At 48.7% G+C, this 18913-nt stretch overlaps 1 long non-coding RNA gene across 1 annotated transcript; it reads right to left on the reverse strand.

The window, feature by feature from the left end:
• Positions 1 to 2464: 2464 nt before the first annotated feature.
• Positions 2465 to 14438, reverse strand: LOC142244021 (uncharacterized). The gene is made up of 3 exons (XR_012724426.1): positions 14216 to 14438; positions 10156 to 10333; positions 2465 to 2623 (listed from the first exon to the last, which is right to left on the reverse strand). It is a non-coding gene; the product is annotated as an uncharacterized LOC142244021 (long non-coding RNA).
• Positions 14439 to 18913: the final 4475 nt, after the last annotated feature.

Here is an 18913-nt window from a genome sequence, read left to right on the forward strand (position 1 = left end):
GGGCTCCCAGGCAGCAGACATGGGGCAGGGACAGCTGCTTGGGGCCCATTGCTCTGTCATTGCCCCCTGTGTGCTGCCTGGGGCCCCGTTCGCTGTCTCAGATCCCCTGTGCACTGTCTGGAACAGCGGGTCGGCACACAGGGGGCAAAGACAGCGCACGGGGCCTCAGGCAGCACACAGGGGGAAATGACAGTGCACGGGGCCCCAGACACCGCACAGGGGCCCAACACCGTACAGCGGTTACCAGACAGCGCATAGGGGGGCAGAGACAGCGTACAGAGGGGCAGAGACAGTGCAAAGAGGCCCTTCATGCTGTCTCTTCGCTCACCTTGTATGCTGTTTCTTCGCCCCCCCTTGCATGCTGTTTCTTTGCCCCCTTTGCATGCCACCCTTGCACGCTGTTTCTTCGGCCCCCTTGCACGCTGTCTCTTCGGCCCCCTTGCACGCTGTCTCTTCGGCCCCCTTGCACGCTGTCTCATCGCCTCCCCTTGCACGCTGTCTCATCACCCCCCTTGCACGCTGTCTCATCGTCCCCCCTTGCACGCTGTCTCTATGCCCCCCTTGCATGCTGTCTTTTATCCCCCCTTGCACGCTGTCTTTTACCCCCCCTGCACGCTGTCTTTTACCCCCCCTTGTGCTGTCTCTCGCCCCTTGTGTACTGCTTTGTGCCCATTTGCTGTCTCTGTCCCCCCGTGCGCTGCCTGGGGCCCCGTGCATTGTCTCTGCCCCCCTGTGTGCTGCCTGGGGCCCCGTGCACTGTCTCTGCCCCCCTGTGTGCTGCCTGGGGCCCTGTGCACTGTCTCTGCCTCCCTGTGTGCTGCCTGGGGCCCTGTGCACTGTCTCTGCCCCCCTGTGTGCTGTCTCTGCCCCCCTGTGTGCTGCCTGGGGCCCCGTGCACTGTCTCTGCCTCCCTGAGTACTGCCTTGGGCCCCATGTGCTGTCTCTGCCCCCCTGTGCGCAGCCTGGGGCTCCTGTGCGTTGTCTGGGGCCCTGTGCGCTGTCTGGGGCCCTGTGTGCTTTCTCTGCCACCCTGTGTGCTGTCTGGGGTCCCGTGCACTGCCTGCGGCCCCCCCAGTGCTGCCTGGGGCCCCAAGTGCTGCCTGGAGCCCCCGAGTGTTGCCTGGATCCCTGAGTGCTGCTTGGAGCCCTGTGTTCTGCCAAGGGCCCCTGTGCGCTTCTTGGGGACCTGTCCGCTGTCTCTGACCCCCTGTGTGCTGCCTGGGGCCCCTATATGCTGCCTGGGGCTTCGTTTGCTGGCTGAGGCCCTGATCTACAGCAGCTGGGGTATGCGGAGGGGTAAAATCTGGCCTAGGCCAATTTATACCCCGGGGTATAGTTTGGGCTAGGCCAGAGTATTCCCAGGGTATATTCTAGCCCAAAGGAGTATAGTCTGGCCTAGGCCAGTTTATACCCCGGGGTATAGTCTGGCCTAGGCCACTTTAACTCCGGGTATATTCTGGGTGGGGGGGTTAGTCTGGCCTGTTACACCGGGTTTCGGCCAGAATACCCATGTTTAAAATTATTGATTTGGAAGTATTTACCTTATAATAACTAAATTCACCAAAGTTGTCTAATTCTGGAGATCTCCTTCAATGATTTGATTAATAACACACAAGATCACATCATCAGCAAAGAGCCCAATACAATGCTCCATGTCTTCCACCCTTATTCCCGAGATCACCTCTGAGACACGAATAGCCTGAGCAAAGGGTTCCATAACCATAGTGAAAATCTGCGGGAATAACGGGCACCCCTCTCATGCCATGTGTTACAGAAAAGGGCTCTGAAAGAACATTTGCCAACATATCCTTGGAGATTGAATTAGTTAAATTCTGAAAATTTACTTTTTCCAGGTTGCTTATGTCTCACCCAAGGGGCTACGGGGCACTCTGTCCCGGGCCCAGTGTTTCAGGGAATATGTCACGGTTACTGGCCGATGACAGGTTACGTGACCCTGGGGGTCGCTTAAAAGGGGGTTTTAAAAGGGAAAAATAAAATGAAAGAATGTTTTTGTTGGTTTGCGGCTATGTGAGGGAGGCCGCCACTGCAGAGTCTCTCACTCCTGGGGCTGGTAGTATTTGGCAGCTTAGGTGTTGTGGCTCTCCGCACGTAGGGCTGAGCCCCAGGGGATAGAAGGTGGAACAGCTACGAGAAGAACTCAGGTGACACCAGAGCTGCTGTTTAACTTGTCTTTAACAGAAAAAGGAATCCGGCACTCACAATAAATTGTGCAGAAAAAGAAACACTTTATTCAGTAGCTCCTTTGTGTGAATATGGGTATAGTAACCCCAGATAAATATAAATGACGTTTCGGTCACACTTTGACCTTCATCCGAATAATTTCACACTAAACAAAAGATACAAAGAAAATATGCTATAATGTACATAATTATAACAATATCCAGATTTATACAAAATATAGCGCATAAACATAGATTTGAATCATAACTATAGGAGGGACCAGCATATCAGGAGAGCAATACACACATAAGTCAGAGAAAATCATTATTGACCTGATATTTCTATGGGAATATCCATCACTTTAAATTGAATAGGCAGAATTTAATAGACATCATTGTAGTAGGTGCATGATAAGGGCAGAGATCAGCCACAGATAGCAGGTCTGTAAAACAGAGAAAAACAATCAGGCATATAAGTAAAAAGCATCTTAGGAGTAAACCAAGGGGCCACAGGAGAATGAGCGCTGATGTGTATTGCGTCTATCACGCCAAGGGAATGCGCTAACGTGTCATAAAGAGAGGGTTTTTAAAGGTCCCGGGAGGTAACGTCACTTCCGGTTTTACGAAACCGGAAGTGATGTATATGGTTGGCAAAAGGTTGGCAACAAGCTCCAGGAGAGGAAACCGGCGTCATCACAGGTCCGCGAAACCGGAAGTGATGACATTAGCTGGAGAAACAGCTATTTAATGAGAGAAAGAAGCACATAGTGCATTCAACACGTGGCAAAGTCACGTGATCGGCAATACACTGCATCAAAAAGGGCATAGATATAATAATAGATCCCAATAGCTTATAAAATTGATTTATGGGGGTAGAGGGGTAACACACATTAATCAGACAGAGGTTATTATATGGTACAATGTGAAATATTAGTAATATAGACATGTATACGGAGATATATAAAAAAATATTTTTTCAAAAATAAATATAATTACTCAGATTATTAATCTATATTGTTAGTGTATATAAAGAAAATCAGTCATAAAAAATAAAAATAAAAAATAAAATTTATGAAAAAATAAATATATGACAAATAATTCATTTATAGAAAAATATATAAAGAAATATATAAAAAATATATAAAAATTTATAAAAAAATACATAAAAAAATACATAAAATAAATTTAAATAGCGAAAGTTGATTGATGGATTTGTCAGATTTAATTGGTCTGTAATACTGACTAAACATAAGAGAGAAAAAAAGAAAAATAAATTAATAAAACACAACAGAATGTATATAAAATACCCAATGAAATAAGATAAATATTATCCAAAACCGTATACAGATGTATATCTATAAATATAGCACACTTAATATGTGTAGGGACACAATATACGTGTAGGTAAATATATATGAGAGTATTCTCATAGGTGTGAAAAAGTTACATAAAGCTCCCTATATCAAATTCTCTGTTGAGACCTTTGGGTTCCATAGTCTGTAATAAAAAAATCCAAAAAGCTTCACGTTTTTTTAAAAGTATTACCCTACTTTGACCCCTTCTTATTTGTGGAATTTGTTCAAGTACCTGATACCTGAGCTGAGATACCCTGTGTCCTAATTTATGAAAGTGAAAGGGAAGTGGAAGATTAAGACGTTCACAGCGGATAGTGGACTTATGTTGTGAGATCCTATCACGTATAGACTGAGTGGTTTCTCCAACATAAAGTAAGCCAAATGGGCATTTGATCACATAAACAACATAGGAGCTGTCACACGTGTAGAATCCCTTGATGGGAAAACCTTGACCAGTTTGTGGATGGAAAACCTTATCCCCTTTGATAATATTATTACACTGTAAGCAATTAAGGCATGGGAAAGTGCCTTTACGGGGTGTACTAAAATAGCTCTGTGAGAGGGAAGGGGCAATAGAACCTATATCCGCTCTAACTAGTTTATTTCTTAAATTAGGAGCCCTGCGAAAGCAGGGAAGAAACGTCTTTTGGAATTCAATTATCTGAGGATAACCTCGACTCAAAATATGCCAGTTGCGGCAGATACGTTTATGAACCTTATAGGAATAGGGATGAAAGCTATGAACAAAGGAAATACGGTTTTCCATATCAGATTTCTTACTATCACTATTCAAGCTGTACTTCAATATATTATCGGGGTTCCCCCTCGCTTTAAATCTGGAGTTCATCTCATCAAGTCTTAATGTCTTCGTAGCATCTTGACTGACAATTCTTTTGACTCTGAGAAATTGAGATTTGGGAATTGATTTCTTAACGGCCTTGGGGTGGCAGCTGGAGTACTGAAATAAGTTATTTTTATCAGTGGCCTTGATCGGTCTCCAATTTGCCGCCATCACCTCTAATGACCATAGTATCCAAAAAGCTTAATGTATTATAATCATATTGTATAGTGAACTGTAATTCTGGCCAAATGATGTTTAGGTAATTGTGAAATGTTAGAAGGGAGTCCAATGAGCCCCCCCATATGCAAAAGATATCTATATATTGTTTCCAAGACAATACATGTGATTTAAAAAGTTCATGTGGATTGATGAATGTTTGTTCAAACTGTGACATATAGCAAATAGCATAGGGGGGGAGGGGGGGCTACATTGGACCCCATAGCTGTACCTTGTACCTGTAAATAAAAACTATCCTGAAAAAGAAATTTTTTTTCCCTTAATACAATATTCAATAATTCTATACAAATTTTTTTTTGTCTCAGTCAAAATTATGGTCAGGTAATAATTTATGCACAGAGTTAATGCCTTTCTCATGAGTAATTGAGGTATATAAACTGCCTATATCCCACGTGACCAAGATGGCATCAGATATTATATGGTCAAGTTTAACTTGTCTTTACTCACAGATTTGGTGAGCATCAGCCAGACTGGTACTGGTCTGGCCAAACGGGGCCTCAGTGTTCCCTTTGTCCCAGTGCCAGTTTTGTGACCTGGTGTGCTTTTCTTCCTTGCACCCGTCCCAGGTTGGTATGTCTCTGTAGCCTGAAGCGTTTTAGGGTTCCCTTCCTGGTCTTTTAGTCTTGGCCCCCGTATGTAGGCAGCATGAACCTTGTCTGGGTTGGACTTCTGGCTCTCCCTTTGCTGCTGTGCTCCGGACTGTCTTGTTGGTGATGAACCGTGACAATCCCCTCGTCGTGCAGAGATACCAGATGAGCTTAGAGCGTCTGTCTGATCTAGGGTTCTTCACCCTGCCGGTGCCAAGTCCTAGGAGTACTCCCCTTACTCTCCCAGGGACTGTACTCCTTTTAACTCAGTCAACCACTCCACACTTGTCGCCTGTGACCCCTTTACTCCATGTCTGACTACCGTCAACTCCTCACTTCACCCTGTCTAGCCCCTCCCTCTTTCATGGCCTCTGACTAGTGGGTTTGGCTCAGTCTCCACCATATGTGGCTTTCCATCAGGCCTCGTCTCTAGCCTGTTACCCAGTCTGGAAGGAAAAGGGACATGACAATGTGTGTTTGTTTGGTATATACCAAAATTAGTCTTCCAGAAACCTGAGGTTGGCACTGCATCTGTGACTAGATGCAATACTTTGTGGCAACTGTCACGTCAGAGGCACCAGAATTAAAGGACATGTTAGAGATTACCCAAAAAGCGAATAGCTCCTTCCGAACACAGAAATGAGAATCGCTGCTGCAGTAACTCCCGAAGTAACAGGCCAGAATAACCCCCTCCCCAGAATATACCCGGGGTTAAAGTGGCCTAGGCCAGAGTACATCCCTCTGTATACCCCAGCTGCTGTAGATCAGGGTCCCAGACAGCGCACAGAGCCCCAGCCAGCGCACAGAGCCCCAGCCAGCGCACGGGGCCTCAGGCTGCAAACAGGGGCCCCAGGCAGCACATGGGGCATAGAATGCACGGGGCAGAGACAGTGCACGGGGCTCCAGGTAGCGAACAGGGACCGCAGGCAGCGCATAGGGGCCCCAAACAGCACACGGGACAGACAGCGCATGGGTCAGCACACAGGGGGCAGAGACAGCGCACGGGGCAGCACACAGGGGGCAGAGACAGCGCACGGGGCCCCAGGCAGTACACAGGGGGTAGAGACAGCGCACAGGGCCCCAGTCAGCACACAGGGGGCAGAGACAGCGCACAGGGCAGCACACAGGAGGCAGAGACAGCGCACGGGGCCCCAGGCAGTACACAGGGGGCAGAAACAGCGCACGGGGCCCCAGGCAGCACATGGAGCCCAAAGTTGCGCTTGGGACGCCAGACAGCAGATAGGGGCCTCTGGCAGCACATAGGGGTCCCAGGCAGTGCACAGGAGGTAGAGGTAGCGCACAAGGGCCCCAGGCAGCGCACAGGGTGCATTGACAGTGCATGGGGCCCCAGGCAGCACACAGGGGGGAATTGACAGTGCACGGGGCCCTAGGCAGAAGACAGGGGCTGCAGGCATCGCACAAGGGCCCCAGGCAGCGCACAAGGACCCCAGGCAGCACACAGGGGGCAGAGACAGCGCACGGGGGAGCACACAGGGGGCAGAGACAGCGCACGGAGCCCCAGGCGGTACACAGGGGGCAGAGACAGCGCACGTGGCCCCAGTCAGCACATGGAGCCCCAAGCAGCGCTTGGGACGCCAGACAGCAGATAAGGGCATCTGGCAGCACATAGGGGTCCCAGGCAGTGCACAGGAGGCAGAGGCAGCACACAAGGGCCCCAGGCAGCGCACAGGGTGCATTGACAGTGCACGGGGTCCCAGGCAGCACACGGTGCATTGACAGTGCACGGGGCCCTAGGCAGAACACAGGGGCCGCAGGCATCGCACAAGGGCCCCAGGCATCGCACAAGGGCCCCAGGCAGCGCACAGGGCCCCAGGCAGCACACAGGGGGCATTGATTGTGCACGGGGACCCAGGCAGCGTAAAAGGCCCCAGGTAGCTCACAGGGGCCGCAGGCAGCACACAGGGCCCCAGGCAGCGCACAGTGGCTGCTTGTAGCACACGAGGCCCCATGAAGCACTCGGGCCCCCAGGCAGCAGACATGGGGCAGGGACAGCTGCTTAGGGCCCATTGCTCTGTCATTGCCCCCTGTGTGCTGCCTGGGGCCCCGTTCGCTGTCTCAGATCCCCTGTGCACTGTCTGGAACAGCTGGTCAGCACACAGGGGACAAAGACAGCGCACGGGGCCTCAGGCAGCACACAGGGGGCAATGACAGTGCACGGGGCCCCAGACACCGCACAGCGGTTACCAGACAGCGCATAGGGGGGCAGAGACAGTGCAAAGAAGCCCTTCATGCTGTCTCTTCGCTCCCCTTGTATGCTGTTTCTTTGCCCCCTTTGCATGCCGCCCTTGCATGCTGTCTCTTCGGCCCCCTTGCATGCTGTCTCTTCGGCCCCCTTGCACGCTGTCTCTTCGGCCCCCTTGCATGGTGTCTCATCGCCCCCCTTGCACTCTGTCTCATCGCCCCCCTTGCACGCTGTCTCATCGCCCCCCTTGCACGCTGTCTCATGGTCCCCCCTTGCACGCTGTCTCTATGCCCCCCTTGCACGCTGTCTTTTACCCCCTTGCACGCTGTCTTTTACCCCCCCTTGTGCTGTCTCTCCCCCCTTGTGTACTGCTTTGTTCCCATTTGCTGTCTCTGTCCCCCCGTGCGCTGCCTGGGGCCCCGTGTGCTGTCTCTGCCCCCTTGTGTGCTGCCTGGGGCCCCGTGCACTGTCTCTGCTCCCCTGTGTCCTGCCTGAGGCCCCGTGCACTGTCTCTGCCCCCCTGTGTGCTGCCTGGGGCCCCTTGCACTGTCTCTGCCCCCCTGTGTGCTGCCTGGGGCCCCGTGCACTGTCTCTGCCTCCCTGTGTACTATATCCCACAAAAATATTCCATGAACATACTTTGTGACAAAAATTAATTTTATTGGTTAAAAAGCTAGACACGCATTTAAAATCAAAGTGCACAGAAAAGAGCAGGAAGGAACCAATATATAAGAAAGGTAATAAATGGCCACATATAATACACAATAAATTCAATAAATTCACAAATGTGACAATTAGATGAGGTGCTATACACAATCCAAAGAAGTTAATGCCTATACAATCCAAAAAATGGACATAGGCACATGATAAATATCAAATGGCATATATAACAGGTATAAATTTTGAATGAATTTGTCTCAAAAGTTTGAAGCCATTTTAAAGTGCCAGGTGCAAAAAGGCATACATGTATATACTCAGATGGAGAAGGTATACAACAGTAGAACATGTATCACATGTATGGCAGTCAGGTGAAATACTGTATGCAACCAAAACAGTTTTATATTTGCTATTGTATCCAAAATTTATATAAAGAAACCTCATAGATATTAATTGGCATAAATAACAAATATAAGTTATGTATAAAAAAGTGCCATGTGCATCAATATATAGCAGCATATATATATATACTGAGGTAGCAAAGGTGTATAACAACAAAAATCAGTGGATGCATCAGTACAGGGTGGCCTATATATGCTAAAATAGAGGAAGGTGTATAGCAGCAAACATAAATAGATGTAGAGATATTAAATGAAATATTAGGCCATAACAAATATAATTACCAGTCCCTCCCTGCCACTCCAATGACTGTTTCGCTACCGCTTCGTCAGGGAGTGGAGCAGAAAGGTCTGTAGGTGTGTTAAATACCTGTAGGGGCAGCTGCATCTCATAAAATCATGGGAACACCTTCATATCGGGCGGCGCGGCATGCGCATGTGCAGTCCAGCGCTTCCTCATCCGGAAGCCCACCCACGTACAACAAGGGCGACAATGTCATCGTTGATGACGCAGAAAAGGACATCCAAAGAAAGAGCGCGACCCGCGCATGCGCGTCGCGTCGCACAGTGTTACCCGCCGCCATCTTGAAAGAGGTATACAACAGATATCAATGAAGGCCAAAAGAGGCACACAGGAAACCGCGAGTTATATAAGATGAGCAGGGATTGCGATCCAGCGGCAGATCAAAAATATAAGATGGCATACATGTGTCATTTCCTCCAAAACCAATAATTATCAAGATAATTGTGGTGTCTGTATATATAACTATACATGGAAGCAAAATTCTATAGAATACAGACATCTAAGATTAATGAAATATAGAATATGAGACAAGATTATTATAAGATATAGCAGCTAAAGGCATACAAATAAAGACAAAGTACAATCAGAAATACGATGCCTATATGAGATAATATCTCCATACCAATATAACATCCACCTCTGCAAAAAAAAAAAATCACGAAAACACATATAGAGGAAATCCCAAGTCATTATAATATTAATTAAAGTATCTTAAGTCATATTCCTATGTAAATAGATGATGCTAAAACCATCCAATTACAGGAAAAGTTATAATGGATTTTTTCATAAAGGGGCATCATCAAACGAAAATCCTACTATACAAATAGTCAAAATCATGGTTATGCCACAAAGAAGAGAACAGCACAACCACAAAGGCTATATTCCTGTAAACAGGAGAGATACTACCAGATATATCAGAATTATATCCCACCACACATAAGGAGCAAAATCTGATTGTTAAATACCAAACCAAAGGTTAGATATCATAGGAGTTAAACCCCCCATGTGGGTGAGTAGTGTAAGAACAGCCTCATATCCTTATAAAGGATCATCACAAGGGCTCCAACCAGAGGAAGACACATACCGCTAAAATGTCCCACATCCCTACCCATAATTAATTCACCCAAATATCACAAGCCTCCATCAGAATGGAAGAAGTGAAGAAGGGGGACAAAATATGATGAGTGGTGTATGAGAGCATATGACACTTATTCCCATGTGTGAAGCAAATTGGCCTGAGGATGAATTATTAATAAGGTAAAACCTACACGACCTATATCAACCAGAGCACAAGAATAAAGGAAAGAAAAAAAGAAGAGAACAACGGGGCGCCAAATCTAAGTGTAGATGTATGTAAACACAGATTGTATGATCATACGAATTTTACACTCACCGTGCAGATTTCTTCTGTTTTCGCTAGTATGATGAAGGCTTTTGTTAGCTGAAACGCGTTGTCCGTAATTGTCCGTTTTTTATTGAACCCTTAATAAACCCTTGTTCTTGAAGTTGTTGCAAACTTGCACTGATAATCCATTTATCCTCCGGAAGCGCCGAAAGGGATTTTGTCTTTACTTCAACCAGAGCACAAGGAAAGATACATAACACAGGGTGAAAATAAAAAAAAAACAAATAAAAACATACATACATGTTAGAAATATGGCTATCATGTCGAATGATGAGAGCAACGAGATGAGGAGAGGGCAGACGTCAGCATTGTATGGTGGAAACCTATTTCTATAATGGAAAATCTCATAAGAAGCTTGAGAAGCCCCACTGGTCGTTAAGGCCCCTTGGTTTCATACTTTTTAAAAGTGTGATCCACCTGCATTCCATTTGACCGAGTTTCTTGAAGGTATCACCTCTTCGATTTCCTGGGTATAGGCGATCTATCCCAGTAAATCGCAGCAGATGTGATTGTCCCGGATGACAATCCCTAAAATGTCTAGCCAGGGGTTTAAGTTTGGCGATGGTAAAGACCTGATCAGCAGGAATCTTCTCAGCCGCCCTTATGTCTCTAATGTGTTCTAAAATTCTAACACGAAACTCTCTAGTGGTCATACCCACATACTGTAGATTGCAAGGGCATCTGGCCATATATATCACCATAGATGTTCTACAGTTGATAAAATGGACAATTTTATATTCCCGTTCATTGTTAGAATCTGAAAAAACATTGCTCTTAGAGACAGAAGGGCAGGCAGAACAACTCCCGCAAGACCAACAACCCCATTTGGGGCCTTTAGAGCCAAATAGGTAGTTAGATGAAACAGGTACATGATGACTGTGTACTAGTAAATCTATGAGGGTTTTCACCCTCTTGGCAACAAAAACCGGTCTATCAGTAACGACACCTTCCAAAGAAGGATCTTCCCTGAGGAAAGGCCAAAACTTCGTCACCACATTGGTGACGATCAGGGCCCCAGCCAGCGCACAGAGCCCCAGCCAGCGCACGGGGCCCGAGCCAGCGTACGGGGCCCGAGCCAGCGCACGGGGCCCGAGCCAGCGCACGGGACCCCAGGCTGCACACAGGGCCCCCAGGCAGCACACGGGGCAGAGACAGTGCACGGGGCTCCACGTAGCGAACAGGGACCGCAGGCAGCGCATAGGGGCCCCAAACAGCACACGGGACAGAGACAGCGCATGGGTCAGCACACAGGGGGCAGAGACAGCGCACGGGGCCCCAGGCAGTACACTGGGGGTAGAGACAGCGCACGGGGCCCCAGTCAGCACACAGGGGGCAGAGACAGCGCACGGGGCCCCAGTCAGCACACGGAGCCCCAGTCAGCACACGGAGCCCCAAGCAGCACTTGGGACGCCAGACAGCAGATAGGGGCCTCTGGCAGCACATAGGGGTCCCAGGCAGTGCACAGGGGGCAGAGGCAGCGCACAAGGACCCCAGGCAGCGCACAGGGTGCATTGACAGTGCACGGGGCCCCAGGCAGCACATGGTGCATTAACAGTGCACGGGGCCCTAGGCAGAAGACAGTGGCCGCAGGCAGCGCACAAGGACCCCAGGCAGCACACAGGGGGCAGAGACAGCGCACGGGGCAGCACACAGGGGGCAGAGACAGCGCATGGGGCCCCAGGCAGTACACAGGGGGTCAGAGACAGCGCACGGGGGCCCAGTCAGCACATGGAGCCCCAAGCAGCGCTTGGGACGCCAAACAGCAGATAGGGGCCTCTGGCAGCACATAGGGGTCCCAGGAAGTGCACAGGAGGCAGAGGCAGTGCACAAGGGCCCCAGGCAGCGCACAGGGTGCATTGACAGTGCACGGGGCCCCAGGTAGCACACGGTGCATTAACAGTGCACGGGGCCCTAGGCAGAACACAGGGGCCGCAGGCAGCGCACAAGAGCACCCGGCATCGCACAAGGGCCCCAGGCAGCGCATAGGGCCCCAGGCAGCGCACAGGTGGCATTGACAGTGCACGGGGCCCCAGGCAGCACACAGGGGGCATTGATTGTGCACGGGGCCCCAGGCAGCACACAGGGGGCATTGATTGTGCACGGGGACCCAGGCAGCGTAAAAGGCCCCAGGTAGCTCACAGGGGCCGCAGGCAGCACACGGGGCCCCAGGCAGCACACAGTGGCTGCATGTAGCACACGAGGCCCCAGGAAGCACTCGGGCCCCCAGGCAGCAGACATGGGGCAGGGACAGCTGCTTGGGGCCCATTGCTCTGTCATTGCCCCCTGTGTGCTGCCTGGGGCCCCGTTCGCTGTCTCAGATCCCCTGTGCACTGTCTGGAACAGCGGGTCGGCACACAGGGGGCAAAGACAGCGCACGGGGCCTCAGGCAGCACACAGGGGGCAATGACAGTGCACGGGGCCCCAGGCAGTGCACGGGGGCCCAACACCGCACAGCGGTCACCAGACAGCGCATAGAGGGGCAGAGACAGTGTACAGAGGGGCAGAGACAGTGCAAAGAGGCCCTTCATGCTGTCTGTTCGCTCCCCTTGTATGCTGTTTCTTTGCCCCCCTTTGCATGCTGTTTCTTTGCCCCCTTTGCATGCCGCCCTTGCATGCTGTCTCTTCGACCCCCTTGCACGCTGTCTCTTCGGCCCCCTTGCACGCTGTCTCTTCGGCCCCCTTGCACGCTGTCTCTATGCCCCCATTGCATGCTGTCTTTTAACCCCCTTGCACGCTGTCTTTTAACCCCCCTTGCACGCTGTCTTTTACCCCCTTGCACGCTGTCTTTTACCCCCCCTTGCATGCTGTCTTTTATCCCCCCTTGCACGCTGTCTTTTACCCCCTCTAGCACACTGTCTTTTACCCCCCCTTGTTCTGTCTCTCCCCCCTTGTGTACTGCTTTGTGCCCATTTGCTGTCTCTGTCCCCCCGTGCACTGCCTGGGGCCCCCCGTGCGCTGCCTGAGGCCCCGTGCGCTGTCTCTGCCCCCTTGTGTTGCCTGGGGCCCCGTGCGCTCTCTCTGCCCCCTTGTGTGCTGCTTGGGGCCCCGTGCATTGTCTCTGCCCCCCTGTGTAATGCCTGGGGCCCCGTGCACTGTCTTTGCTTCCCTGTGTGCTGCCTGGGGCCCCGTGCACTGTTTCTGCTCCCCTGTGTGCTAACTGGGGCCCCGTGCACTGTCTCTGCCCCTCTGTGTGCTGCCTGGGGCCCCGTGCACTGTCTCTGCCCCCCTGTGTACTGCCTTGGGCCCCATGTGCTGTCTCTGCCCCCCTGTGCGCAGCCTGGGGCTCCTGTGCGCTGTTTGGGGCCCTGTGCGCTGTCTGGGGCCCTGTGCGCTGTCTGGAGCCCTGTGCGCTTTCTCTGCCACCCTGTGTGCTGTCTGGGGTCCCGTGCACTGCCTGTGGCCCCCCAAGTGCTGCCTGTGGCCCCAAGTGCTGCCTGGAGCCCCCGAGTGCTGCCTGGATCCCTGAGTGCTGCCTGGAGCCCTGTGTTCTGCCAAGGGCCCCTGTGCGCTTCTTGGGGACCTGTCCACTGTCTCTGACCCACTGTGTGCTGCCTGGGGCCCCGGTGTGCTGCCTGGGGCCCCGTTTGCTGGCTGAGGCCCTGATCTACAGCAGCTGGGGTATGCGGAGGGGTAAAATCTGGCCTAGGCCAATTTATACCCCGGGGTATAGTGTGGACTAGGCCAGAGTATTCCCAGGGTATATTCTAGCCCAAAGGGGTATAGTCCGGCCTAGGCCAGTTTATACCCCGGGGTATAGTCTGGCCTAGGCCACTTTAACCCCGGGTATATTTACTGCAGCCTACAGAGATATGTGCTGCTGTGTATACGTACGGGTAAGGAGTTTCTAGTATGCAAAGAGAGTCATAGTGAGGATACTTATCTCTAATCATTAGAACATAGGGATCAAAACATAGATGGTAGACCTGATCAGGTTCGTAAGTGGTTAATGGTTATCCCCTAACGGGTGCCGGACTATCTAGAAAAAATAAAGGGAGGACATAAGTAAAGTAATTGCTAAAAGGCCGCACGGCATCACCATGTAACTCACCTGAACCTGTGTGGTAGGGCAATTGGACCTGCTCCCTTTGCGTGGTGGTGTTAAATGCCAAACAGAGTGAGTTTATAAAGGGAGACCTGTGTAGATCACTTCCTGTGATCGTAATGAGGAAGTGAGGGAGTGGAACGCTGAGACGCTTGCGTTTCAGAAGTCATGTGACCCTCCGATACGTCACTTCCGGTTTCGTGTGACCATCCGATACGTCACTTCCAGTTTCCACTAGCCGGTGTCAGACGCCTATAGTGAAGAGAGGGAGAGCAGGAGGTGTGTCCCAGGGATGACGCTAGTGTAGGGGGCGTCCCTAATCCAAAGTGGGTGGATAATTGGTGACGTTTCCTATAACTGCAGGGATCCGTGCATATGGGCAACATTTAACAGGGACAGTGCCCAGGAGTGCGGTGTCAATAATTCTGAAAGAAAGAAAAAATAAGTTAAAATCGAGATTTTGGCTATAGATTCATTACGATTAGTATGATATTTGCTAAAGTTGCTTATATCGTATTTTACATGAAGACTGTATCAGTATGTCTATATAATACGTGTCTACTGATAAAAAGGACACATGATCTTTGCGTGTATCATATATACACATATAAACCATAAACAATTATATGAAAAGGGGGGGGGAAACCTCCAGTATGTTGCTATATTTTATGTTATCATTCCTAATGTAAATATATGCAGGATCCCAGGGGAAACATAATGAGGAGGCTTAAAGAAGGAAGAGGGAAGGGGAGGGGGGGGGAAAGAGGGGGGAAGAAGGGAGGGTTGTGGGGGTAAAGGAAGCTGAACCCTATTATTGTATATGCAAATAAAGTGGGTCCTGCGGACCATACTAAGTAAACTATATACATCTATATACAAAATTAACCAGCCTGAAATACATCCCAAGGTTGATGAGTACCTAAAAGAGTCATAAGAAAAGTAATTCTAAACAGAAAACGTATTGTCATACATGGATGGATCAAGACAGCATTAAGAAAACATCACTAGAGAGCCGAGAGCAGAGCTATAACAAACCAATGTCAAGGGAAAAGTCTATTATAATCCTGATTCGTATCTGCGGTTCAACCCATGGGGTTCGATAGTGTCTAAAATATGAATCCATCTGGCCTCAGCTTCACGCAATCGCTTAACCCTGTCCCCACCTCTGCGAATGACATCCACATAGTCAATCACCTGGAAGCGTAGTTGTGAGATCGTATGTCCTTTGGAGATGAAATGCTGGGGAATGGGTAATAGTGACCGGCCACAACGAATATCAGACTTGTGCTTATTAATGCGGTCTCGGACATGCTGGGTGGTCTCCCCAACATATCTGAGACCGCACGGACATTTGATAAGATAAACCACATAGGAACTGTTACACGTGAATAGGCCTTTAATGTTGCAGATTTTGCCCGTTCTAGGGTGTGAAAATGTCCCACCCTTAGTTACATTAGAACATTGAGCACATCCCAAACATGGGAATGTGCCCCGTTGTGGTGTGTCTAAAAAAGCCTGTCGTGATTTGTGTGTGGCGGAACCTATGTCCGCCCGGACCAAACTGTTTTTAAGTTGTCCGATCGCTTGAAGCAAAAAAGTGTTGGGTTGCCAAATTCAGTCACACGTGGATAAGCCGCAGATAATAGGGACTAATGTCTCAATATGATCTGTTTTAGTAGGGGGGAGAAAGGATGAAAGGTGTTAATGAACAGTATCCGGTCACTGGTGTCACAAGATCTAGTTGTTCTGGGCTGAGTGGCTAGGGCCACCCCAAGGGGATAACCCCTTTCAAGGAACTTGTTACTCATTTCCTGGTGGCGGATAATCCTTGTGTCGCTATTCGAGACTAACCGATCGACACGTATATGCTGTGAGAGAGGTAACGATCTCTTCATATGTTTGGGGTGATTACTGGTATACATTAATAAACTATTCCTATCTGTTGGTTTGGAATAAATATCCGTTGCCAAAGTCCCATCTTCCTGTTTAATAATCATGCAATCAAGGAAATTGATCTGGTTTGGGTCATGATGTATTGTAAACGAGAGCCCTGTCGTGCATGAATTAATGTAATTGAAGAACTCCATCAAAGACTCCAAACTCCCATCCCAGATGAGAAAGATGTCATCAATAAATCTATGCCAAACCAAGGCGTGTTTGATGACTAAGGGGTGGGAGTGGATAAACTTCTCCCCAAAGGAAGCCATGAAAATATTAGCGTAGGGGGGTGCCATGTTGGAACCCATGGCAGTCCCCCTACGCTGGAGATAGAACTTATTATGAAAAAGGAAATAGTTCTTCTCTAAGATGGTTCTTAATAGATCAATGCAAAATCTCCTATTTTTTTCAGGTAATGAGGTATAGTGTTCAAGAAACCAATTAGTGGCTTGTATACCGTCCTCATGGTTGATGCTCGTGTAGAGACTATTGACATCTAGACTAGCTAGAATAGATGTCGGTGGAATATGATGCAATTCAGAGATGATGTCAAGGAAATGCGACGTGTCCTTAATATATGACTGTGTTAGTGGTACAAATGGGGACAGGATCCTCTCGACCGTTTTTGCCAGTGGAGACAGCATAGAATCGGTCGAGGCCACAATAGGTCTACCCGGTGGACGGGAGGGATTCTTGTGTATCTTCGGCAAAATATAAAATACGGGAATTACAGGATGTGAGTTATTGAGAAAGTCGTATAATTTCTGATCTATAATGCCCGAATCCAGATAACTTTTAGTCAGATTCCTGATTACCCTGGCTACTTGTGAAGTGGGATCTTGCTCCAGCAATTCATATGTGTCACAATCTGATAACTGACCCAATATCTCGGAAATATAGTACTGTTTGTCCATAATGACTACCGCTCCACCCTTATCTGCTGGTTTAATAATAATAGAAGGATTATTTCTAAGGCTGGCTATAGCCCTGCTCTCTTCCACAGACAAATTATTCCTGACTTGAAAATCACCTGCCGTGATTTTTTTATTTAATTCCCTAACTTCATTGGATACCAGTTCAACATACGCCTCTATAGGATGATAGGACCTCGGGGGTACATAGAGACTGGGGACCTGTAGGTTGAGTTTTTTTCAAGGAAAAACAAACCTCTTCTGTAGTGGGCATAATGTTTATGCCTTGTGTGTTAGACAGCTCATTTTGCGCAAAATGAGCTTTGAGGCGGATGGACCTAAAAAAACGTTGGAGTTCTTGCTCGACCTTAAATGGTATTGTATGATGGAGTAGGGCAAAATGTTAAGCCCTTCTGCAGTACTAAGTATTCAGCTGGTGATAAGATGTAGGACGAGATGTTAAAGACCAGGTTGAATTTACCTGTGACCTGGTCCAAACACGTTCTCACCTCTGGTAACGGTTGGGATCTCCTCCCCCTCCTTGTCTTCTTTTTGGTAGCAACCTGCGTTGTCCTAAAAAAGCTGGTGGCTGTCTTTGTGGTCTGGAGTCGGTGTCCGACGTGTCCGAGGAGGAGTATCCGCCGTTGCCCGGGGGTCGTCTGGTGTTGTAGGATTCTCCAGCCCGCCATCTGTACACTGTCCCTCTGGTGTAATCGTCCTGGTCTCTAAGGAATTTGCTCCTTTTCCTGGCCTCTAGGTCCCTCCGGAATTCACTGATGATATCGTCCGTTTTCCTCTTTAGTTAAGATAGGTCTGATGCAGATAATGTCTGCTTAAGTTGTTCGTCAGCTGATCTGATATTTTCAGATACTAAGTTGATTTCTTTCTGTAAAAAATCTATCGTTAATACGATAATATCCATAGAGCATTTGTTAATAATTGCCTCAAACCGATCACAATACTCAATATTCTCGGAAAAAAGGGTTGGTCTTAGTGCCACTCTAAGGCCCCGCGTGATCCTTTTAGTGCGGTGATATTCCGCTAGAGTGATCGCATGGAGCTCCAATGACGTATGTCTACGTAGCTCCTTCTCAAGGTCCCTTTTTCGTAGATCTTCTGATGGGATGCTTAAAAAATTGCTGGAAGACGTTACTTTTGAAACAATGTCATTAGTCTCTTCCTCATTATAGGAAAATGTTGTGAAGTGAGACTGCGACATAAGGATGTCAAAAAAACTCGCTCAATAATCTGGTATAATCAATATTAGATTCGAGAAAAAAAGTCTGTTATGAGGTTGGGAGCAGGGTCAAAAAAACATATATAAAAAAGATATAGGACCCAGCTTCACCTTTATAGGTGCTCAGGAGAAAAAAGGGGGGATAATAATAAAGAGAGAACTCCCCCAATAATGGCCAGTAGTTATTGTATATAGACTCTGCACTTACTCATATTTCCGGGTTTCATGTTTCTCCACCCTTGTCAAACAGAATAGAAAATATCCTATTAAATTAAAATGGTGGGAGCAAAGATTTATGGCCACTACCTGTGACCTCATAATAATCCTCCCATAAAGTGGTCTCCTCTAGATAAATAGTGGATCTCCCTGTAGGGCTCCAATACGTCAGTGTAATTCTCATGCCAGAAAATCTCTGTGCCTAATGAAAATCCCCTCCCAATTGTATCACATCTGAGGCTGAACCTAACGGGATTCTCAGAGGAAGAGGAGGTGAAGAGATCACTGATTCCTTGTACAGCAAATGGAATATAGAGTCTCTGCGCCTCTTTCTGTACCCTATAATCATATCAGATAATGGGGGCCCCTAATCCATATCTATATCCCCTCTCACAGTGTCCA

Source organism: Anomaloglossus baeobatrachus, chromosome 6 (assembly GCF_048569485.1).
Source record: "Anomaloglossus baeobatrachus isolate aAnoBae1 chromosome 6, aAnoBae1.hap1, whole genome shotgun sequence".
Taxonomy (NCBI): Eukaryota; Metazoa; Chordata; class Amphibia; order Anura; family Aromobatidae; genus Anomaloglossus; species Anomaloglossus baeobatrachus.